We start from the raw sequence: 23969 nt of genomic DNA on the forward strand, positions 1-23969 counted from the left end.
TTAAAGGAGGAAATATTATTCCTCCACGAAATTAAAGCTTATTTATTGATTAAATAATATTCCGCACTAAATACGTTCGACCGTAAAGTGAAACACGAAAAATATCCTCAATGTTAAAAATGTCCTCTCAATTGAGAAAAAATTTTAGCGTATGCAGTGTTATAATTACACGCACCCACATATATGTATACTAAAGTATTTGTACGATAACTGACTGAAAAATAATTTCGCTGTAATAACCATAACTTACATCCTGTTTGCTTTCGAGGAGCAACGTGTTGCAGGATTCCAGTACTTTTCGATACCACTCCATAGCTTTCGCGGTTCGTGGCGTTAAGACGGCAACGTGGTAATCTCGCTTCGAGACGCGAAGAACCCGGGGAATGGTGGATCGCGCTAATAAGAGGAGTGGGCGCAATATTTATTGGCCATCGTGCGAGAAACCTACCCGTCTTTGAGCGCGCAGATTACAGGCTGTACGTTCCAACAGGACGAAAGTCGAAGCCGAAAAACGAGCGACTCGCTCCGTTCTACCGTCGCGAAGAAGAGGAAGAAGAAATCAGATGCATAAACGATCGCATTGCCCGGAAGCGACTGCGAAATTGATTTTTAGAAATACGTTATGCCTTAGGATATTTCGGGAACGTAGATAAGTAACGTTTAAGTATCGAACGAGATCCTTCAAGGTTTGCCAATAAATCGAGAAGATAGGGGAAAAGAGAAGAACGAGGAAGGCGGTAGCCTAAAGCAACTAGAACTGGAAGCGTCAAAGAAGAAGCCACCACGAGAAAGTAACGAGAAATAATCGAGATGGACGATTGAACTCAAATTGTTAAGCAGAAAAAAAGGAAAGAAGTGTGCAGTGCCCGAAGTATCATCGGATAATCGATCGGTTTTTGGCGACTGTACCCTTTTCACCGCGGTGACTACACGACTGCGCATTCCGCCGAAAGTTTATTCTCTCTCACGATAAAAATCGCATCCACTGAAACTCCGTATCATTGTTGCCGCGCGAAAGAAAAAGAAAAATTCCACTCTGTCTTTTCTAAGCCACAGTGCTTCCCAAACTTGCAAACTTATATTGTTAGATTTTCGGTACATTTAATCTATTTAAAAATTAAATCGTGATTCTCTCTCTCTATATATATTCTATGTTTCAAACGAAAAATGAATATATCGGGAGCGTTATTATTCCCTTCAAGTCAACAATGAAAGCGCACGTATTGTAGAATAACATGCTCTATTGATTGTGATTCTCTTTCGTATAGAAAGCTTACTTTTCCTTGACTTCGTAAAATCTCATATATGGGAAAGTAACTTTCGACCTATCGAACAAATCTCACATACAAAGGAAGTATGTCTGATAGAAAATGAGATTATTATGTGAGTTCCAAAGAAACGCGCAGAAATAAGACTTATATTATATCAAAAGTCATGAAAAATGAAATACTCCATTTTAAAATAAAAATTGCAAAGATGAAATATGTATGCATAAAATGTGACCCATAATATCATCTCTTCAGAAACTTATATCGATTCAATGTGAATTGAATGTTTAAATTTCCATTTTTAAAAATTGGAAATCTGATTGGAAAATAAATTCCACCTGTTTATTCATATCTGTCTGTTCATGTGATGTCACCGTCTCTGAAACTTGATCAGCGCCGTTTTTTTCGAGATAGAGGAATAGCATAATCAAGAGACGACCTCAAAAGGACACCAGCCGGGGGCTTTACACTTTGGGAAACACTGTCCTAGGATAAAAGCAAACGAAACACGGCGGCGGCGGCACTCCCACGCTTGGAAGAACAACTTGATACAAGAGAACCGTCTCGCTTACAATCTAGCCTTTATAGAATCCTTCGAAAGCGAGAGAAGGCGGGAGGGGGTGGAGGAGGGACAGGACAAAGACAAAGGCAAGAGCGAGATGGGCGCGCAAGAGTGTGCACAATGGAGAACCAGAAATTCGAGCCGCTGCACCGCTGAGGCGCATCTTCGGCAACGAGACGCAGCAAGATCTTGTCCAGCTGACAGCTTTACGACGCCAGAAAAGGAAATGATAAAGAAAGGGGAATGAGAGAGAGAGAGAGAAAGATAATCAATGATGTAGAAGATTTCGCGGTATTTCTACGGCAGCGAATCGGATAAAGCTCGTTAATTGGTCGTAATTTATTCCAGAATCGAGCAATTAATAGCGCCCGGTAGTGCAATATAATTTCGTGAGAGGGGCTTCAGAACTTCTATTCTATTGGGATAAATCAGCTGACTCGTGAAGAAATAGTAGCCTATATTCGAGACCTCCGAGACACTCTGCTTGTATATGAGCAGCTGTATAAAGTATCCAATAATTGGATGGTGCAATTTAAAATTGATTGAATAGAAACTATCCTAAGCAAGCAAAATCTACATTACATAATACTGATATCAGTGACTATTCACTGATTCAGATTTAGAGAGTACAGTAAAAAGATCGTAATTTACCCATATTCTCTCGCGAATTTTTACGAGACGTCTAAAAACTTGTCGCAAATAATTCAGAGAGCATTGCATGCAAACTTGCATTTCAGAAGTCTATATATAATAGTACGTACATATCATTAAATGATCTCATAAATCATGGATATAGATAAATGTGATTTAGGCAAGTAAGATTCGTATTTAAGTGAGACAACCGAAAAAAAATGAATTCTCGTATAATACAGGATAAGTTGATTTGCAGGGGTGATTTTTTTCGACAATGCGGGGTGAGATTTATGCAAACCGACGCGATAGAACACATGTTTTTCTGGCATGCAACAGTGTGACAAGAGCCTTACTTGCATTGCCGCGCCCCTTGTATTAGGCAGATTTATTAACGTGGTATCGAGATGCTTCTTCGGGTGAAGCGAGCAGCATGAATAATCTGACCGCGGGATCTACTGACGTGAATCAGGCCCCTCGGTCGACTGGGCCACACGATTGTTGGGTCCGCGACCGGCCTTGAAATACGCCGATTACACGTTTATTGCAGCAATGTATTTTTAACGGCTTGATTATTCAAAGTGAATCAGTTAAGAATTCGATTGAGATATGACAATAATTAATAGCTAGTCAAATATTATTCACGTATTAGTATATATATAGTCACGAATCTACAATACTTAACTATTTATCTTCGGTTTTTTTAGTGAATATCTTTTAGTGAATATATATATATCTTATTATCGTTTCTTCGGAGATCGACAGATCAATATTGCCACAACATTTTCTCGAATATCATTATGCATTCTATTCAGGTTATAAGTATGCAAGACATGCATCACGATCTGCGAAGAATAAAATCAAAATATCTAATCGCGGCACAGTCGCGAATCGAGAAGTAAGGCGTTTAAAGGCCGAGATTGTGATTTAGAGTCAGCGTTAGAATAGTAATGAAGTATAAACATGACTGCGGAGGTGTGGCGAGCGGGTCAGCTGCTTTTTGGAGTCAGCCGGACGAGTTATAGGCCCTGGCCACAGGACACTTCTTTGACGTTTAATTATGATTTATGATCGGTTCGATGACAGGACTTTCTTCCTTTCTTTTGCTGTGAAATGTTGATTCGGTATGCTGCTCGGGCTTCCGACTTACACTCACATCAAGCAACTCACAAAATATTTTCGTTTTAAAGCTGGCTACATTTTTCACACTGTCGCAATAATACTAATCTTTTTATAACCACACCCATAGAGTTAAAACAAGCAGCGTCATTCCACGACTTGAATATAAAAGGAAGAAACATTACACAAAAGTGTGCTAATAATAGCGCACTTTCTCTCGACCGGCTTGATCAAAATTTTTGTAGCGAGCTCTTTTCATAATTTAATTAACTAGTGTTAACTATTAAGTTAATCAAACCTACAATTAGACTTGAATCAAATTGATTTTTAATTAAACGGAATACCATTCTATTATGTATACTAAAGATTGGATTCTATATGTATGATTAATAAAAGATATACTCCACACAATAATTAATTAAGTTAATTATTGTTACATTATATAATACTAATATTATATTAATTGTATTAATTATTATTTTTAAAAGCCTTCATCTCTCTCTCTCTCTCTCTCTTTTTTATCAGTTGTTTTTTAAAACCTTTAAAAATAACAAAATAATTTTGCATGTTGTAGTTCCAAACTATAAACTTCGTATAATATATTCTGGATAATCATTTATTATTACGCCAATACGAAGGGGATAAGTCCCGGTGCGGACAGACGATAAAATTTAGCCCTACAAGGATTTAGTTGTTCAGATGATTACGAGACACTCCTCTTACCGCCTCGGAGATACTCGAGTCTCGATAAGGACCGAACGGTAGAGAATGGAATTAAGATCAATCGCTTTGACGCGTTTAGGAACAAAATCCTACAAGGAGAACTTTATGAGCGCGACTGAATACGTGGAACGGGCGATGATTAATGTTACGTTTTTATCGACACGTTCATCGAACAGGATAATTGTGCTTTGTGATGGACTACATAATACTGTGTCCGTATCGACACGACATCATTAAAAAGACATTCTTCAGGGAATGTTATACTGATAGAGAAGCTCCGAACCATGGTAAAACCTGCATATATCGCTCGCTTTTCGTTATTTAAAATGAAACTACATATGTTATTCTTGGAGTATCTGCAGCTTTTGTATAAATAAGGTGTTCTAGATCTGTCTCATTTTCGGTAATATTCATAATAAATATGAAGCCACTTTTGAAAATGTTGCATGAGAGATAATATAACAAATCGAATAATAATTTACATACATCTGTTTTGCATGTATTAGCTCCAGAATTACCACGGTTATCCAAGTAAATGTGGGTACAATCTAATGAACCCATAACTGATTTAATAGCCATTCGCGGTTTCACCTTAATTCGGCATCCACTGAGACATGCAAAGCATCTTTGAGACAAGCATATGACTACATCTCTATCTTAGAAATTACATATTTTGATTTCTCTTTCACTGAAATTTCTGATAAAGCTTCAATTATGTACATATCTGTTAAAATAAAATTCGTGTGAAAAATTAACTAGAAAATATAGAATGCATATTTAACTTCTCGAAATGCATAATTAAACAAATTTCTTTAATAGCATTACCTATTAAAAGAAAAGCATAATTCTAATTTAGAATTCTAATTCTAAACTATCATATGTAAAATTGTCACGAGAGAGAGAGAGACGTCATAAAATAGTTATTAAAGAAACAAAGTTCCCTTAAACAAAAATAATAATCTGTACCTAAAATGTACCTAAAATTAGGTACATCCAAATCATTTAAATACTTGCTTAAGAAATCTGATAAATTACCAAAAACTCTTGTGTTATATTAATCTTCCAAAACGTCTTTCTAATAGGTTTACTTCCCTTAAAAGCTCGCTATCGCTTTCTTCAATATTTGGTTTATTGCAAAATTATTTTTGTTATTTACGTTCGATGAAATATCGTAAAGCAACCGATGCCTCTTCGCATCAGCATCATGCCCACGTGGCCCAAGCGCATAATGAGCCATTTCCAAAATTAAACGACGCGTCTTTCAAGTGCAATTATTCACTGCACCTTTCGCGGAAGACACGTCACTTTGCGCACTTATTACGTTCCGACGAGAGAGTGCAACATCGCTTACCCTCCTACTCGCTTCCTGCGGATCCACGTCCAATTCCAGCCAGGCGATCTGTCTTCCCTATCAGAAAGCTCGCTGAGCCAACAGGCAACACGTGTAGAACGCCGGAGATCAGCTTTCGATGTGGAATAATAAATCGTCCACGAATCAAGAATAATCTCACCATTAATAGACTACTTCCCGGAGAACAATTAGTTCTTCGCTGTCTAATATAAGTCGTGTTACCGTAACACACAATATAGTTTGGGTGTTACCCTTTAACAGCGTGGAACGAAATACTTCTTCGAAAAATTATTTCTCTATATATAATAAGCTTATTCATTCTATCGAAAATCTTTATATTATAGAACGGTGATTGGATAAACTCGAATTTTATTTCAAACGATTTTAGGTAATATAAAAGTATTAATTAAACGTTACATTAATTAAGCATAACAAAATAGAAATTTTTTGTGCAAACTTCATTAATGTCGCTTCGTTAATATCAGGTAATTTTTTTATGCAGGGATTAATCTATAAATTCATGTTCTACATGAAACCTCATTTTTAAACGTTTATCGTGCTTATTAGAGAAACTTTTAGCATTTTACCAAGAATAAATTTATTAAAATACTGTGTCGTAATATTTGTAGATTTTTTCCCAAATTCTCCTCTCGCTGCGTCATCGCAAACTCTTATCTACCATTCGTCTTTTACAATGTCCCGTATCTAGGCACTTCTCGCAAATGTGATCGATCCCCGATTGCGGTTTCACGATCGGGCCCTAGATCGTATCGCCCATCGGCAAGATCAGAGGCGAAAGAGTAACGTCTGCGTGCGACCTCGCAGAAAGTCGGGAGAGATCGACTCTCGAACGCAAGTGGTTGGTCGGGGCACGGCGCGCGTGGCCAGGGCCCCTCTTATTACTCCGACAGGCTGTCTCCCCCGTCGTAAAAGCCGGCTGTATGTATGTAAGTGCTGCGTGTACGCGATGAGAGTTGGTACGTTGATGCCAGGGAATCGTGGGTGTCGGTCCCACGCGTCTGGGTGAGGCCCCGCTACTCCCGGACCCCGGGATCCGTGCGCGCCCTTCTCTTTCTTCTTCTTTCTCTCTTTCTCTCTCTCTCTCTCTCTCTCTCTCGCTTCCAACATCTTCTGCTCCCACCTCTGTTTTCATATGTTCGTCTCTTATTTCCCCTCCTTTCTCGATGCCTTTCTCTCTCTTTCTCTTTTCTCTCTTTCTCTTTCTCTCTCGTCTTTCGCAGACCTCGGTCATTACATATATGGAAGGTGGAGGTATGGTCTACCCCCTCAAACACGACCCAAACGAGTCTCCATGGTGCGTCGTCATGAGATCATGAGAAAAACATTCTACGTGCCTGGCTTTGTAGGAGAAATGATGCCCCTACTAGAAACCCGGTACAAAAATAGTGTCACGAATAATACACCATCTGTACCATCGATTCCAAGTGACCCATTTCTCGGTCATGTATTATTTAATAATACGACGTTTAGTCGTTGTGAAAATCAAATCATGAAGATTATAATTGGTTTTAACCTATTATTTATATATAAATTAATTTGCAAAATTTTAATTAATTTCTTACATATAAAATTAATATTGATTTCTTATTATTGAATTTTTAATTGTGTAAATTAAATTTTTATCTTTTTATGTGTAGACAATTTAAAAAATGTATAATTAAAATTTTGCATTAGTTATCTAATTTGAGAACAAAGGTACGCTTTGGCGTACAAATAATATAAAAACTATATATTTTGTGGATTGAATTTCACGTTCTACACTGTGCCTCGTTCAAAGGTCTGAATTTTCGCTTCTGAACAACGCGCCGTTTAAGGTAGCCGAATTAAAGCTCCGGACGCGGCCTATATTTCTTCTTTCGTCGCAGGCTGTTTTTCAACTTCATTGTGGCTTTAAAACTCGGGTGATTCACAATAGGCGCGCGGGCCTGCGAATTCTTCGTATAACATAACGTTACGAAGCGATCGGTACTTGATACTCGTGAGAGAAGCGCTCGACCCCGCGAGAAGCACTAGACACGGCACGTTACATGATCGGACGGTCATCTTCAACGATCACGAATTCGTCGGGCGAGATCGAATCGCGAGACATCATCAGACACAACCATTAGTTACAGGGCGATCGATACCTCGTAATCTATACACCACGAAAAAAAAAGACTCTCGCGAAGGACCATATCGTGCAGGCTTGGCTTTATCGCACGTCGAGAAGACACGTCGGTGCATCTTCTGCCAGGCACCGTTTCGTTATTAAATCTCGTAAGATTCTGCTTGCACACTTGCGTATCGAGAGAAAATCTAGATGTACAGCAAGTGAAGGTATATTGTAATTCTTTGCATCTTTATATTTGAAATTGAATTCAAGGCTACAAACTTTGAGAAGTCAATCACAGATTATGCGATCGATTATATATTTTTTAACGCAATTATACTTTAGGTCCATCTATACCAGTTTCGCAAGTGTGACATAAAAGTGTCACGAAATGACAATCAAGAATTCAATGTTTCTACTGAAACAGTACTTAACGGTTTACGAAATATACAGGCGTTCGACGACAGCTCCGCGTAATGCGAAATCTCCCTTCCACACGAGCCGACACACATTTTTCTTCCTTCCTTTTTTTGCGAAACTCGGCTTCGTCCATCGGGGTGTAAGCGTATGCAGATTGCCGGGTGGCGTCGTGTCCCCGAACTTTGCGCGCAAGATTATACACTTCAGGACGAGATTCCAGGGCATAAAAAAGAAGGATCGAAGGGAAGACGGGGGAAAGAGAGCGAGAGAGCGAGAAGACAGGGGATCGTGGACCACGGTGCGGCTGATATTAATAATGCGACATGTGTATCAGGATCCTGGAACTTGGACGCTTCCGCGCCGCCTTTCTCTTCCTACCTGACACGAATGCATTTTATTATCCGCCATAAGCGCGAAAGAGAAAGGCGGTTCCTCGTTCGTTCCCGAAAGCAGCAGGAGAAAGGCGCGACGAATCACTTAAAAATTTAATTAACGGTACCCCCGTAATTTAACACGCGAAGTCGCGGGAGTCGTGTTGATAACTAGGCTCCGCGTAAGTCGTGCCGATTAATCGCGGCGCGCGTGTCAATTAACGGCGATTGCGCGAGATTCGATAGTTACAACACTCGTAAATTGCTCTTTCGAGAGCGATTCTGGATCATACAAATTTACATTTCTGAGAGCAGCTCCGAATAGCGAAACTTAATAATGTACACCTGAGAGAGAGCAATTATCATTATATGAAATATCGTATTGCATAATTTTCCAAGTTCCCTCATATCAAGAATATCAAAAATATAAGTGACAGCAATGTCAAATGTGAAGAGATAATTCTAGATTAGAGCTTGTGACTCGATTAAAAACTTGGTAAACGTTGACAAATCGGAATTTTACATGTGTACTTTGCGCATATGCGTTTGATTGAACTTATCCACACACTTCTATCGACATTTTACGACAAGTCATGAGCCGTGTTTTACCGCAATTACCTCCTGTATGTAATTACAAGCCTACAACCATTTAGGTATCCTACTCATTTCTTTCTTCTGCGAACTTAATAAATATATCGAATGCGAGGTAAGATGGATAACCGCCTATTAGTCGATTAAGTGAGCGCGCGCGGATGGGAAAAAATACTACAAAGGAACGCGGATACACAATGAAGGGTGAGGGATGAAGTAACTGCGGTGAGAAGAGGGTGTGAGAGATCGGAAGGGCAGGGCCGCATAGAGACGACGAGTAAGGCCCACCTTTTATTATTGATAGTTACACGGCCACGGGACCAACGGGGCATGTACGAAATTAATTTCATACTCGGGGAGAGTCCCGATGCGTTCGACGCAGATAGTGCATAAATCAACGATCGAATGCATTAGCTTCCAAGAGGCCACGCGATTGTAGCGCTTTAAAAGCACGCGCTGCTTTTCGGCGTGCGTGTGCAACGCGTGAGAGAGAAATCGACGAGAGGAAAAGGGGAGGAGGAGGGAACGCGGAAAGGAAGACCAATGTGCGTTTAACGTGAGTTTTAACGAGACGAAGAAGGACGGAACGGCGTGCGCGCCCACGCGCGCGAATTAAAGAGCCTCGGATAAGGCAAGGAGCGACGACGAAGACCCGGGACAGAGAGGCAGGACGAGGGAGCTGGCGGGAAGGAAGGATCCGGATGAGAGAGGGTTCGGAGGAAAAAAAGGACGCGGTAGGGACCGCCACACACGAGCAAACTGAAAACCGTGGAAACGCGTGGGACGAGCGCCAGGCGGCCGCACGAAATTGACGACCGCGGAATGCCGTACGTGGCGCCACTTCGACGTGTCCCTTCGACCGAGAAAGGCCCCCTCCATGCGCGAAATTAACGCGGATTTGCATATAATGTTGCGACGGCATGAGTTACACCGTGCAGAGAAAAGATGCGCCCGCGGAATGGCGCGTAAGGAAACGCGCGGGAGAAAACACAAGCGACATATAAAGGAATATAAACGGTGTCTTTAAGGCTATATAAGTACAGCTTAATGCAGAAAATGCGATGTCTTGGACAACGGGTCTCTCGTGTAACTATATGCTATATTATTCCATTAACATAAATACAAAATTAGTAAGTAATAAGAAGAAAGTCAATGAGAGACAGCGCGCACACATAAAACTGCATTTAAATTATTTGTTTTAACGCAAACTATTTAGTATTTAGTATTATAATTATTTAGAAAATAATTACTCTCTTATCAGCGTGTGCAACGTGTTCAACCAAATCTTCAGTTAATTGCAAGTCGAGGACTGAGCGAATTGAAGGGATCAGCGCAACGTTTGAGGACGACTTTCGCCCATCAGCATCCTAACATCTCGCGCGATTATTTCGCGAGACAGTAACATATGCGCATTACCATATACCTACACCGCATTATCCCTGCATGCGGATCGAATAATCCGCGATAGTCGTAAGGCGTGATTTACAGGACAGATTATTGCCTCCGGGAATCGTATTTCTGCCAGAATCTACGTTCACGTGGAACGCTTACACCTTCGACATTTGATAATTATATGCTAATTAAATTCGCATGCGTCTCACACCAGCGTCGCGTCGCGCACGTGTAACAGTAAATTACACTTCGACTCGCGGGATAACGTCTCTCTTTCGACGTGCTCAATTTTGATGACGCATCGCTTATATGCTTGTCTACGAGATTAAAGCTAGATATTTCACATACAGCCAACTTTACTTTATTATTTACACTGCATTTTACTATGTTATTCACACGCGTTCTGTATACCTAATATATAGATTGTACAAGTTTGCAAGTTCGATATCGTTATTGCTCGAGCAAGATTTTATTCTTTCGCTCTTCTTCGAATTCGTCCGATCATTAAAAACGATGAAATTTATTGATCCGCATGCGAGATTATGACCAGGGAAGTTTATACCGTTCTGAAAACCATTCGACATTCTCTGAAACTCGCGGTACTGGATCTGAGCCGGGATCTGGATCCTTATCGGCACGGTTTTTACGAGAAACGCACCAGGAGTCGGGCAACGGTAAGGTTTGTTGACGTTCTCTGCCGCGGTTAGTTTCACGTTGCAAATCATCCGTGTAAGGACCTTCCTTTTGCGATCTTCAAAGAGCGTTGCCGAAATTATCGTTATCTCGCGAGCTCGTGCAGATTAAATTTATGAATTGTTCTCTCGACACTACGTGTCGTAAAATCTTCTAACATTGTATCAGATGTGCGTTTAAAAATAAATTTATGTATTAATTTAACAAAAAGTAGCAAGATTTTATTAAATCTTTTGGAAAAAAATTTTCGATCTCTTTTAATATACTTAGATACACATAAAGTTCTTGACGCATATTCATTTATAAACTAAATCTTTATGAATATTTTATAATAAAGAAAACTTTGAAAAATTAATCCGATCTGTCATCTTAATAAAGTCTTTATTTGAGAAACCTTTATATTTCTGATAAAATAATAATTAATGTAGAGTTTAATATAAGAAATACAACGCAAAGATTTTACTTGCCATGAGAGAAAATAAAAGTAAATCCAAGAATGCGAAGATGAGATAGGGCAAAACGATCTAAAATTCGGACTCATAATGTGACGCGATTAAGTATGCGACTTGATCGATTTATCAATTAATCGTGAAGATTAATCGTGGGATGGCGTCTCGTCGGGCGGAATTCCCGCGCGAGGAATTCTTTGACGGCAGGTTGGCGTGTTGTACGCAGCCCTCCCATCGCCAATTACACCGTGACTAATGCCCCATGGCCGCGGGCACCTTTCTCCCTTTCGAAATTCATCAAAATAAAATCAGTAGACCACCGAGGAGATAATTCATCGACCGCGCGAGTCTCTTTCAGACCGGCCAGCTAGAGCGGAATTTTTACCGCGCCGAATAAGCGCGGCATAAGGGTGGCCCGAAAATTAGGACCCGCACTTGTCCGTAAAATGCGTGACTTATGCGCGCGTGAGATGCGTGACGGGGGTTTGGACAATTTGCGAAATTAATTATGTACCTGCTTACGTTTCACTTATATTGTTTCCACTTAGCTTTAGCTCACGAATCTTCGATGACAGCGAGAAATAGGAAATAATGTGTATCCTTAAACAAAATTCAATTTCGTGTATGTGAGTGATATATAAAACATTAAAAGTATTTTAATTTAAACTTTTCCGAAACATTTTTAACTATAAAAATCAAGAAATTGTCAGGAAAAGAATTCTTTTTAAATTGAGAATTTTATTCTAATGATGTAACTTATAATTAAGATTTCATTTATACACCTATAACTTATAGTAAATTATTTTTAAAAATTTGCTATATTCTTATTTCCTATTTTCTCGTACAGGAAAATTGCAAAATAAACGCATTTGAAATCAACATGTGATTAAAAATAATAATTGGCTCAAATAGAATGATTGCCATGGATTCCCATTATGCATTCTCCGGTTATTCAGCCTAAGTTTCATTAGAGCGAAATGTCCGATGTAACAACAAGCAAACGACTAGCCTTCAAACGTATCCAAGGTTGCACCATGCTCATAATTTTTCTGTCCGTTTGTTCCATCGAGAGGTATTCGTTGTCGTTAAACTCAAACCGACGATTACCCGAGCTTAAATTAATTGCCAATTAGGAGTTCCCTCGGATCGTTTTGATACATGAACCAAGTATCCGAGTGGCCGAGGTTCGATGTCGACTATATATAAAACAAAGGTTCGATGTTCCTATCAAAGGTGTTTACGGCTTATGAAATCATAGTGGACGGAAATAACGTAACATCGCAATGAAACGTAAGAGGGATATTATTTCAGGATAAAACAGCCGCCAAGAACGGTCTCCGAATCTTACGTCAATTAATTAATTAAATAAATGTGACAATGCTGCAGTTTCAATTTCACAGTATCAGATTTTTCCTGATATTCGATTCAGTCAACCATAAATTCCCTTCGCAATTATTTTATTTTTCTCAGTATTTCTGTTTGATTCTTTCGTTCTCAATTCTCGACTTTATGCTCTCAAATTAGAATCCTCTCACGTCGCAATTTCCAACTCTGACACACGCCGGCATAATATACACGCAAATAGTATACGTGTGACAGTAACGAGACGTAAGACAATAAAAAAACTGTCACATCACGAGGCGTGTTGCAACCGTTGCAGAGCTATAATGAAATAATAATGACATTGCATTGCTCGTTTTTCACGGGTTGCGGGGACGCGCGGGGTATGCACAATAACTTTCTTGCTAATTATGAAATAGTGATACGACTGCACGGCGTGCATACAAACATCGTAACACTCCGAAAAACACGAAGCCAATTACGCACCGGACCAGTGAGAAAGGACGCGCGGCCCTCTCGTAAAGCACTCCCGCCTTGCGGCATGTGCGTTGGGGAACAATGAGCAAAAATCGACACTCGAGACACACGGGCTTCTATGCGAAATTATGCAAGAGTTGTAATCGCATAAGTTGAGTTACGGAACGACGCGCGTCCGAAAACAGTAGACCGTTATAAACACGGTGCGGAAATATGAACCAAAATACAAAAAATGTATTTTCCGGGTACACAGACAATGTGTGTGCAGCATCACCATATACCGCATACAACTAAATTACCACGATATTCGTTTTATGTCAGGAACGAAATATTCTGTGATTTTTAAATGTAATAGTGAATTCAGAGAAATCCGTACTTTCTTTTTTTCTTTAATTGCTTGCACGATAAGTTTATATAACGTTTAATCAATGGAAAATCGTGTAATATATTCCCTTTCTAAATATTTAAAAAATTTATTTAAAAAGTGAAACATTTATTTTTTAATATAACTATGAAAGAGAGAGAGAGAGAGAGATTATATTCTTCATACATTAATATATTGGTACACTTGTGTTTAAGGAAACTCGACGCTCGATAAAAACGTTTTGCAAAATTACACGCGCTTAACGAATAAAAATCATTTTACGCGCCATCTCGATTAATCTCTACAAATTCTATAAAAATTAAGTATTAGTTTCACAACTTCCTGCTCCAAGATATAGCACTGCTGCTGAAAGGTTGAATCATCAACCTCGATATATAATATGTCTCAGGCTTTATGCGCCTTTCTCTTTTAACGGAAACCTCTTCTCGCGAGCGATAACATATTCAATGTTGAAATAAGTGTTGATGAAAGCCTCGCAGCGACATAAATGCGGTACGTCCGCGCTCCTGCGGCTCCGCAGGATCCTCTGACGCGGATGCGTGTGCCGCTTATGGGGGGGACAGGACTCGCAATTTCGGCGACGCGGGACCATTAACATTGTTACGCGGGTGGCGGGCGGCGATGTCGAGCGTAAGGACCATAAGAACGCTTGACTTTAATTTTAATTTAAAATCGTTGCGTCCGGACGGCGGGGACCACCTACGATCAGTAAGGAGGTCTGTCTCACTTCCAGAGGAGAGGCTCAACTGCCCGGGCGTACGATTCAGTCGGATTTCGTTCAGGCTCGACGAAAGGTCCCGAGCCAATATCGAAGCGAACAATCAAAGATTCCATCTAATTATTCAAATTTCACACTCGATCAGCGAGATGACTTTTTTGAGAGGTTCGTGTTTGAGATGTTGTTGGTTTTACAGCGACGTAAGTAGCTTGTTATATAATTAGAATATTAACTTTACTCATTCTGAGTAAAATATGTTTAATTAAAACGAGATACAAAAAATCAAATCGTAACATACATTTTTCTACCAATAATATTAATATCTGATAAAATATTATAGATTTTATAAGAATAATTTAAATTGTGAGGAAGAATTTAAGTTCTCTTTCTCTCTTCCCTCTCCCCCTCTCTCTGTCACTCTCCGATGTGGATGAACAAGTTTCGATCGCGTTCGCAAGCCATCGCTAGCTTCGCCACGAGCCAAGAATCTCCAGGTAGCGGCGCACTCGACTCGGAGGCGGATGGCCATTGTTGAGACCTCCCACTGGGTCCGCGACTCCTTGTCATCGCTCACATCGTCCGCGGCGAAGAAACAGTCACAACACCGACCGCAAGGGAGTGACGGGGAAACTCGTAATTACTTTGTCGTAAATGTACATCTGCGGCTAGCGGTCAATTTCTATTCCCGTGTTAAGACTTCTCTCATGCGATGCTTAAATAACGTTAAACAGCACAATTGCATGGTATACTCTAAATACTCTATATCACAATACCAGCATGTTTTAATCCGTAATCAGTAATCAATAATTCTCGAAATTTTGAGCAAATTAATATATCCAAATTTTAATTATAAGCATTTTTAACTAATAATAGTTTTTAATTTTATCTCTTTCAATTTTTATGTAACAATATTTAATTATTAATTATTACTTATTCAGATACATCCATATAAAACGTAGCGATTCTTTATAATAAATTCCTAAAATATTATATTTTCGTTGAAAAATAAAAGGCTATTAATGTTGAAATACATCTTGAAATGCAAATCATAATACTTGGAGGATTAATTGAATAAACGACCTTGCGCAGTGGGTATAACAAGGAAAGTGGATACCGTGTCGGCGGCTTCTGAGATTCCCCGAGCCTTTTACTTCTCGTCGTCATTAACAAATGTCGGTTAGAACTCCGATACAGAGATCGATGATGATTGATTAGAAATTTGTAAGGAAGAGATCGTTAAAAAGGGTTTAGTAATATTAAGAATCACGTTCGTATTCAATATTATACATATTAGATATAATCAACGTAATGATATATTTTACCTTCTCTAATAACATTAAATATTATGGATATTTCAAAATCTGTTTTGACTGAATACATTAAAAAGAAAAATAAAGATATTTTATTACGGTCTTAATCATTAATTCCTCCAAAAATTCTTCGAGGGATTATTGATCTCGAGCTTATTACAAAATTCGTCATTAATAATCAAAGACGATGATGATGGAATATTCAGCACAAGTAACGAAGTATGACAGAAAAATTAAGCGTGATATTCCATGAGCCATTTCTTTCTCCGCAACCGCGCGCGTTAATATATTATCGCTTATTAATATACTAAAAGACTGGAGACAAATACGGAGTGGCCGGGCTATAGCGAGATTTATCGTCCTACACGGTCGCGATTTATCACGAAGTACGAAGGTACTTTCGGCCGCGTGCGCGTCTCTCGGTCGCATGCGGAAAGAAATACGATCGAGCTCGGCGAAGCCACATATGTTTCGTAAATCCTGTCGATTCGTTAACGTTAGCCTCTTGTATTAACCCGTGGAGCGATAAACGTCTCGCAATGACCGCCGACGCTATATGTGCCCTATTTGCTCTCGGAGAGCCCGAATATTTTTAGCCAGCTGCTTCCGACATTTATCCAATCGTAAAATTTATTATGATTATGAATAAATTTTACGATTTAATTAAATCACAGATAATCTTGTAACGTTATTAGTGCTTTTTCCTATAAATATCCTAAAGTCACATCTACGTTATAATATTAGGTTCGAAAAAATCTCGGAAAAAAATTAATGAAATTAATTGTGTTTTAATACACTTATCCATCCCCGTATTTTAAAATAATTGTTATCATATATACTGCACTAAATATTTTTTGTATTTACAATACGTGTGTAGGTAGGAAGCTAAAACGATCGTGGAATGTACTTGTGAACGATATATATGCAAACCATGATCCTTTGGAATGCAGTGTACAATGCGTAATGACAACACTTAAAGATTTCGCGGTGGTTGCAGTATTATTTACTGCCATTTATCTCTCGAGTGTACCTTGATAAATAATAAATAACGCGGATAATCCCCTAGAATCGTTTCTTCGGCAAATTACCTCGCCTCACTCGTGGCCGCGCCGGTAACCGCGATTTATCGATGGATATAAATCGGTATCTTCTCGACGTATCGTACGCGTGCAAGCCGCCTACTGCAAGCCGCATATGCCTAAAGCTCCCCTCAACAGTATGTAATTCTTGCACCCGCGATTACAGTTTGCAACAAATCGATGGAATGCATTTAAAAATGTACCTTTTTTTGCTTCCACTAAAATAACACGAATATGAATACCGATATTGGTATCAATACGAAATTAAATGGCAAATATTATTTCTTGCGGTCTATATACGATAAAATTGTATAATAATTCTTGAAAGATAAAAGGAATAGAAGAGAATTATTTCTCTCTTGCGTGGGGGACAATTTTCGTAAGAACCAAAACTTGTCCGCCGTTCGATTTAGAAACCGGCACCTGCCGATTGTCGGCTGGCTCCAATTTTACAGTCTTCCTACGCCAGTTCCTGGACTCAATCGCGGGTTTAAAACGTAGGCGCTGTAGGTTTACTGCTGCGCGGGTCGCATAAAGTCGAGCTAAAGGCGATTGCGGACTTCTGCGCGGAAGTCACTTAACATCCCCAGATCAGCGCGCAAACAGATTTACGTTATCGGCCACACGTGCGCGCGTCTCACCCTGGCGCGACTTTCGTCAGCGTGCTGGCACGTGGGACGAAGATGGGTCCCCTACTTACAAACTTATGATGTTGTAAACTTAACTGCCACAAATAGCGTGTGTCGTGCGCGAAATTGTCAACTCGACAATATAAACTGACTTACAAACAAGAATGATAAAACGGTTATTTACAGAAACGCCCTATATTTTACGAGGTTCTCTTCTTATTGGTGAAAGCAAACTTTAATAGTATGTAATTTTGTTATACACGAAATATGATTTCTGTCTTCTCAATATAAATGACCATAAATGACCATGCAGTCTTCTGCTTGACAATATTTTTTTCAGAACTTAGAGTGCTATAAAATACGAAATTGTCAAACGTAAGATTGCAGCAGCACGAGCGATATGAGAAACCTATAGCTGGAACTTCGAGATTTTATTTATCCAAAAGTTCTTTAATTATATACTACATCTCAATTTAACGTTTCTTTCGGAAATTCTACGGGGTCTAACAATAAGTTTTATTTCACACGCGTAATTCTAAGTTCGTTCGCGCTGCAGTTCCGGTCTTTTACGTTGCACGTGGCGACACTGGGCTCACCCATGTGTCACCGGCTCGATGGTGCGGTGCGCGTTACAGCAATCTGCGGTGCCACACACCGTCGCGTCAGGTAAAGTTCTCCTCCCTTTCTTCCGCGTTTCCTCCACCCGCGCGATCGCGCGCCACTTTTGCGGCGGCCGGGCCGAGGGAAGCGGATTTTGCCCACGTGTGCTGCACAGCGTCGTACACCCACGGGGGCCGATACAATGAGCGCTCGGGATTTATGTCGCGGCTCGCGCTAATATAAAGGCCAATTTATTTCGCGCCCGAAAGGTGAAGGGGCGAGGGGGCAATGCCGTTTTCCTCCCGGTCCCCCGCCGCCCCACCTGTTTCGAGCTGGACACCAGAATGCAATTTATGCGGGATAACTTCGTAATTTATCGCGAAAACAATGCTGAGCATCGTTTGATTCATATTCAACCACTGCCGTGTCCTCCCCTGAGATGCAGACGTGTATAAAGGAACAGATGTGATTATTTATTCCCCTTCCTATTATCTGTGTGAAAATTTAGAGTTATCGTTGGATTATTTGACTTAAGGCATTATAAAAGTTATATGCGAACGCGCAATAATAAGTATTTTATAATAAAAATTGTAATAAACATACAACTCTTTTAAATTGGAAATTTAAGTGCATTGGTTTTTGCTTTTTTTTAAAGCGAAACATACATATAATTTCTTCAAATTTAAAACTGATATTTCAAAATATCTAAAATTTCTTCTGAAATGAATCAAGTTGCATTGAACTATTTAATTCGACTCTTTTCTTTTTTCAGAAAACCCGGGAACAGAGGACTATACATACAAAATCCAAGAATGGAATTCTCGAGTCAAAGGGGCGATAAAGAGATTGAATAGAAATCGTAAAGAATTCGGAGATGCGACGGGTCTCTGCGAAGAACGAACGCAGAGAGAAAGAGAGAAGAAAGAGAAGGGGGAAGAGGAGGAAGAGAAGGAAGAGGACCATTTCCTCTCTTTCCATTGGACAGATCCCGAGGGGGTCTCGCGGTAATATATTTCCTGCGCGCATAACGACCGCAGTATTTGGTTAATATGATTTCCCCAAGTGATGGCTAAACCCGAAGCGTGACGCTTACGAGTGTTATGTAAATAGTGGCGGAAAGCGAACAACGGAGGCCCTAGAAATATGGATCCTGAACAAAGGTATGACTAGCTACTAACGAATAGTTCACACGGCTCAGGACTTGTCTTTCGTGAATAGCTCGTGAGTAGCGAGTTAGTAAGAACAAATTTGAGAGCTTAGTAAGTAAAAAGTCGTAACTTTTATAATATATAATATGCAATTTTAATATACAAATTATCAACATATGTCTGACTCTAAATATCATAGAAATCTGTTAATAATTTCTATTCAAGTTCTCACAATCAGCATAGAGACATGTGACTCTAGTTATAACTCTAAGTCAATTGGCGAACTAACGCGGAAGACCGATCGCGTAAAATATTAAGTAATAACTAGCCATCTCGTTAAGGCACACAGAAACTTGCAAAACTGATTTATGACACCTTAGCAGTGTAAAAATTAAAATGCGGGTAGTCGTAACAAGCGCTTTAAAGTGCCTTAAATAAAGCCCGTAAAGCAGAATCGGGAATTGTGTCGAGAATTATGGGCGCATCAATCACGAATTAATATGAAATTGGAAACAGTCCGTATTGCAAGCACGTATATTAATGTCGCAACATAAGGCGCCGTAAACCAATAAATATTCGTCGAAGTTTTTGTGAGTTATAGCGTTTCGTAAATTTATATAATAATAAAATTATAGTAATATAAATATAGTAATATAAATAAAGTATATGGGAATCCGAAAACGACTAATGTTCAAATTATTGAATATTTGATACACATATAACTAATAATACGATTAATAACTGTTCAAAGTTATCAAATCTCAAAATTTATTTTAAATTGTTCGAAACAGTTGCAATCTCAATTGGACTTTCGGCTAGAAAATATTATTTCGTGTTAATCAGGGCACTGTACGAACGTTAATTTTATTTCTTCGAAATACTCTGACTTAGTTTCAAATATTATTATAAAGGTTCACGGACTTAATTACCGTCGTCTCTTACGTTGATAATCGAATGGATGTGTAAAGTTTCGGATTTTTACGGGACGCGCACTAACGAGGCCGATCCGATGGTCTAACGACATTAGCGATCTAAAGTGTAACTCGTATCTCGACCATGTTGTACGCCCTATACGTGGGCACCAAAACAATACGCCCGATGGACAATACTTATTAGTTTCAGCGGTGGGCGATTCGCTCTCTTTTTCTTTTTTCTGTGCCCCGCTGATGCCGTGTAACCCATTGTACAATACAAGCTGAAGGTACGAAGAAAGACAGGCGTACGCCTACAAAGCCGGAGTGGTGTCGGAGTGCATCACTCTTCCGAACTACACGGAATTCTCCTCGACCAGGGCTTACCCGAATTTAAATCTCTACCAGGCTCTCAAAGATCTGAGAGCGTTAAAATTACATATTCGTAGGATGTCCTGAGAGATAAGAAAGAATACGCTTCATAAAGTCGCGGTAACGCGAACTCTCGTACATTGCGCGCCGTTAATCATCAGGGGACGCAATTTCGTAAAAGTTATCGGTAAGACCAATTTGATTACTCATTACTGTACTCTTTAACATGCAAAGTACCTTGCACGTCGGGCAGACAAATGAAAGAGCGCCGCGATAACGGCTCGAAGAGAAACGCGGGGGATTAGCCGAACAAAGTCGATACCGCCGTTCGATAAATCAGACCCCTCGCGACGACCGGTTCACAAGTGGTATTAAGCCCCTATCGCGTTACGCGGAAAATAGGCCGGGGCCCCGATGAATATTTGGACCGCGACCAGTCGAACCAGTCTCTTGAGAGAAGTAAGGGTGCCTCACTGCCGAATCATGAATAAATTTTAACGAGACCGCGAGCCAAGGAGAGGGAGAAGCGGCAAGACACCCGTTGCTGCGAGCGCCAGATATATGTATAAAGAAGCGATAAATCAAGCCTGCTAATCAGACCGCTTCATCAGGCCCACTTTTCGATAAGTTATGAGGGAGGAAGAGGGCAAAGTAGAGGCAAACCTCAAATTCTTTACCGCTAAAAATTAGCCGAAATTAATCTTCCTAGTAAAAAAAAATAGTTCATAGATCACTCTTTATTTTGTTATAAAGCATTGAAGGAGAATATCGCGCAAAGTACTTTATATTAGAAATAATAAACGTTCTTATTTTTGATTGTAAGATTGATTTGCGACGATATCGCTTAGAGATGAAAGTTTGTTTTGAAAAAAAATAAGAGTTCGTTAAACTCGAAAACACTGCATTTTGCGACCGCGAGATTGCCATGTACCGGACTTGTGCGAGACGGGATGTCACAACTATACTGGAGTTTTAATAGATTCTCACGATGCGTTTTCACGTCTCTTAGCGTGTGGGCGACATTTTTCAGTATCGCGGGACGCCAGTACGTGTTCGTCCTGTGTGGCCTATCGGGGAACGCGTACTACAGCAATCTAATCGACGGTCTCTTCGGCAGTTCAAATTCGGCTACCGAGGCGCGCGCGACCAGCCCTAATGAATAACATTAATTAACGCCTATAAATTCCCACCCCGGCGTACCGCCGTACCTGTTTCGTAGCAATGCACGAGTAAAACAACCGGGTGATCGAAAAGCTGTCGAGCGCTGGCGATCGAGTAGTGCTTGCGACCGAACGATGAAATCTTCGGAATGCGCGCGGACGTCCCGACATCGTTCGAATGACCATGTAAAATCGAGATCGTTCAGTCCCATGCCAAAAAAAAGAAGAGAACGAGTGTTAGAGCGATTAACTTGGCCGATGGAAATCGACAAGCTCGATCAAAACAAGCTGGAATATTTAGGAAGGTTGGTTTTCTTCTTATATTCCCGTAATATCAGCCACACGCTAAATAACTTTGATTTATGAAAAGTACATATATTGCAGGCGACCGTAAAATCTTGCAGTTTCTCTATCTACTGGAAATAACAAAAATCAGGAGCTGCCGTGCACGCACGTACAGAGTGTTAAGTCTTTATTTGCTCTTCCTACCGAACGGGCGGTATTAAATCCGCTTCCATCAGCGCAACGATACGCCTCTGTTAATTAATCCCGATGTCCCGGTAATAATTTACCCGATAACGTCCCGTAAGAGCGCGCGCACTTAATAAGCCGGGGCGATTAATACCTTTTTACGCTGTGCAAACCGGATAGTACGAGGGACTTTAGAGCATCTCTACCGACCATAAAATCCTACACAAAGTTCTACACGCGATGACGCAATCCTCAACCTCCGCCGGAAGAGGGAAAACGGGAGAAAATAGAAGCGGGCAAGGAGGATACTGACTAAACGTGCGACAGATAGATTGCCGGGAAAGTCACGGCCCGGGTATAACTGACGTTACGATTTGCGGAGTCGTAAGATATTTATGCAAATTCGTAGCGTAAAACGCCACGACACGATTTAACGATCTCTCGTTATGCCACGTTTGTATCTATACGGTTTCAAACATGTTTTTAGTGAACACGCAAAGATGGCGAGACACTTTTTTACGAAGGTGCAGACAGATTTTCCTCAAAATATGAACATAATTTAATTTCAATAATTTCATTTCTTGCTCGAGTTATTTTATAAATTTTAATGGTTGGGAAATTTTTGTACGTAAAAGGACTGATAAAATTTCGTAAAAACATAAACTTAGCATTTTATAACAATCTGAGCAGTCACAGGTGTTTCTCATTTACATTTATACTTAATGTACAATAATATTTATAAATTCACTTTTTCCATGTCTGATAACGATCATATTATAATCTTAATGGGTAAAAATAAATTTAAAAAATCAATTAAAAAACGCCACCCCTATTTAAGAACTATTTAAAATCCTTCTCTCTGCAAGAGTAGTGACAAGTATTTCTCGGCCGCGGACTAATTTTCGCTTTAAGGTAGCCAATTAGGAGTATACTAATGTGTGCACAACGTCTCGTAACGCGTTGTATGAATGCATTATGCGACGCAATTAAAACCCGAGTAGCACGAATGTGGTGCAGGGAAGATCTTTCTTCCGACGTGTATGTATAGGGTGCACCGAGAGAAACCTTCCGTATTTTGGAAATGTATTTGATTTGTATAAGCAAATAATTTGCGGCAAAAATCAGAAAACTTTTGGGTGATGACAGTAACAATGTATGGATTAGTAAGCGATAATAATAATAGAATAAAGTAATAGCAATAAGAATTAATGCAGTAATAAATTAATTTAATTGGCGGCTTAATTAGAATGTTTAATATTGACTAATAGAAGTTAATCAAATCGTGGCTAATGAGCCGAAACGACTCAATTAACGAATACATCCTGATTCATTTTCTATCATTTTCTCAGAGTCGCCCTATAAACGGACTTAGAATTAATAATGTACGCAGTGCCTCGTAATACGTCGTACAAACGCATTGCACGGCACCAATTAAAACTCGAGAAACAGAGAAAACAGGAAAACCGGCGATATTTTTTGCGCGCTAACCCGTTCGCGAACATCCAGAAGACCTTCACTCACCCACGCGCAAGCATTTATATCCACAAAAGCGGATAAGCTGAAGCGAGAGAAGGCGGGGAACGAGAGTTACGGAATTATTCGAGAGAGTTACACCAGCTGAAATAATTTTTCGTCTACGAATGCGCATTTCTTAGCTACGCTCCGATAAATGCTTTCACGGGAACCATA

The 23969-nt window shown here is 39.8% G+C and overlaps 1 long non-coding RNA gene across 1 annotated transcript in view; it reads left to right on the forward strand.

Moving 5' to 3' along the window:
* LOC143896331 (uncharacterized) overlaps positions 1-20514 on the forward strand; it is a 254905-nt gene extending 234391 nt beyond the window's left edge. The window contains exon 6 of the long non-coding RNA XR_013256615.1: positions 18991-20514. This is a non-coding gene — a long non-coding RNA (uncharacterized LOC143896331). The remainder of the gene's footprint in view (positions 1-18990) is intronic.
* Positions 20515-23969: the final 3455 nt, after the last annotated feature.

This window comes from Temnothorax americanus, unplaced genomic scaffold, assembly GCF_048541705.1.
Source record: "Temnothorax americanus isolate GAGA-0224 unplaced genomic scaffold, ASM4854170v1 Scaffold18, whole genome shotgun sequence".
NCBI lineage: Eukaryota > Metazoa > Arthropoda > Insecta > Hymenoptera > Formicidae > Temnothorax > Temnothorax americanus.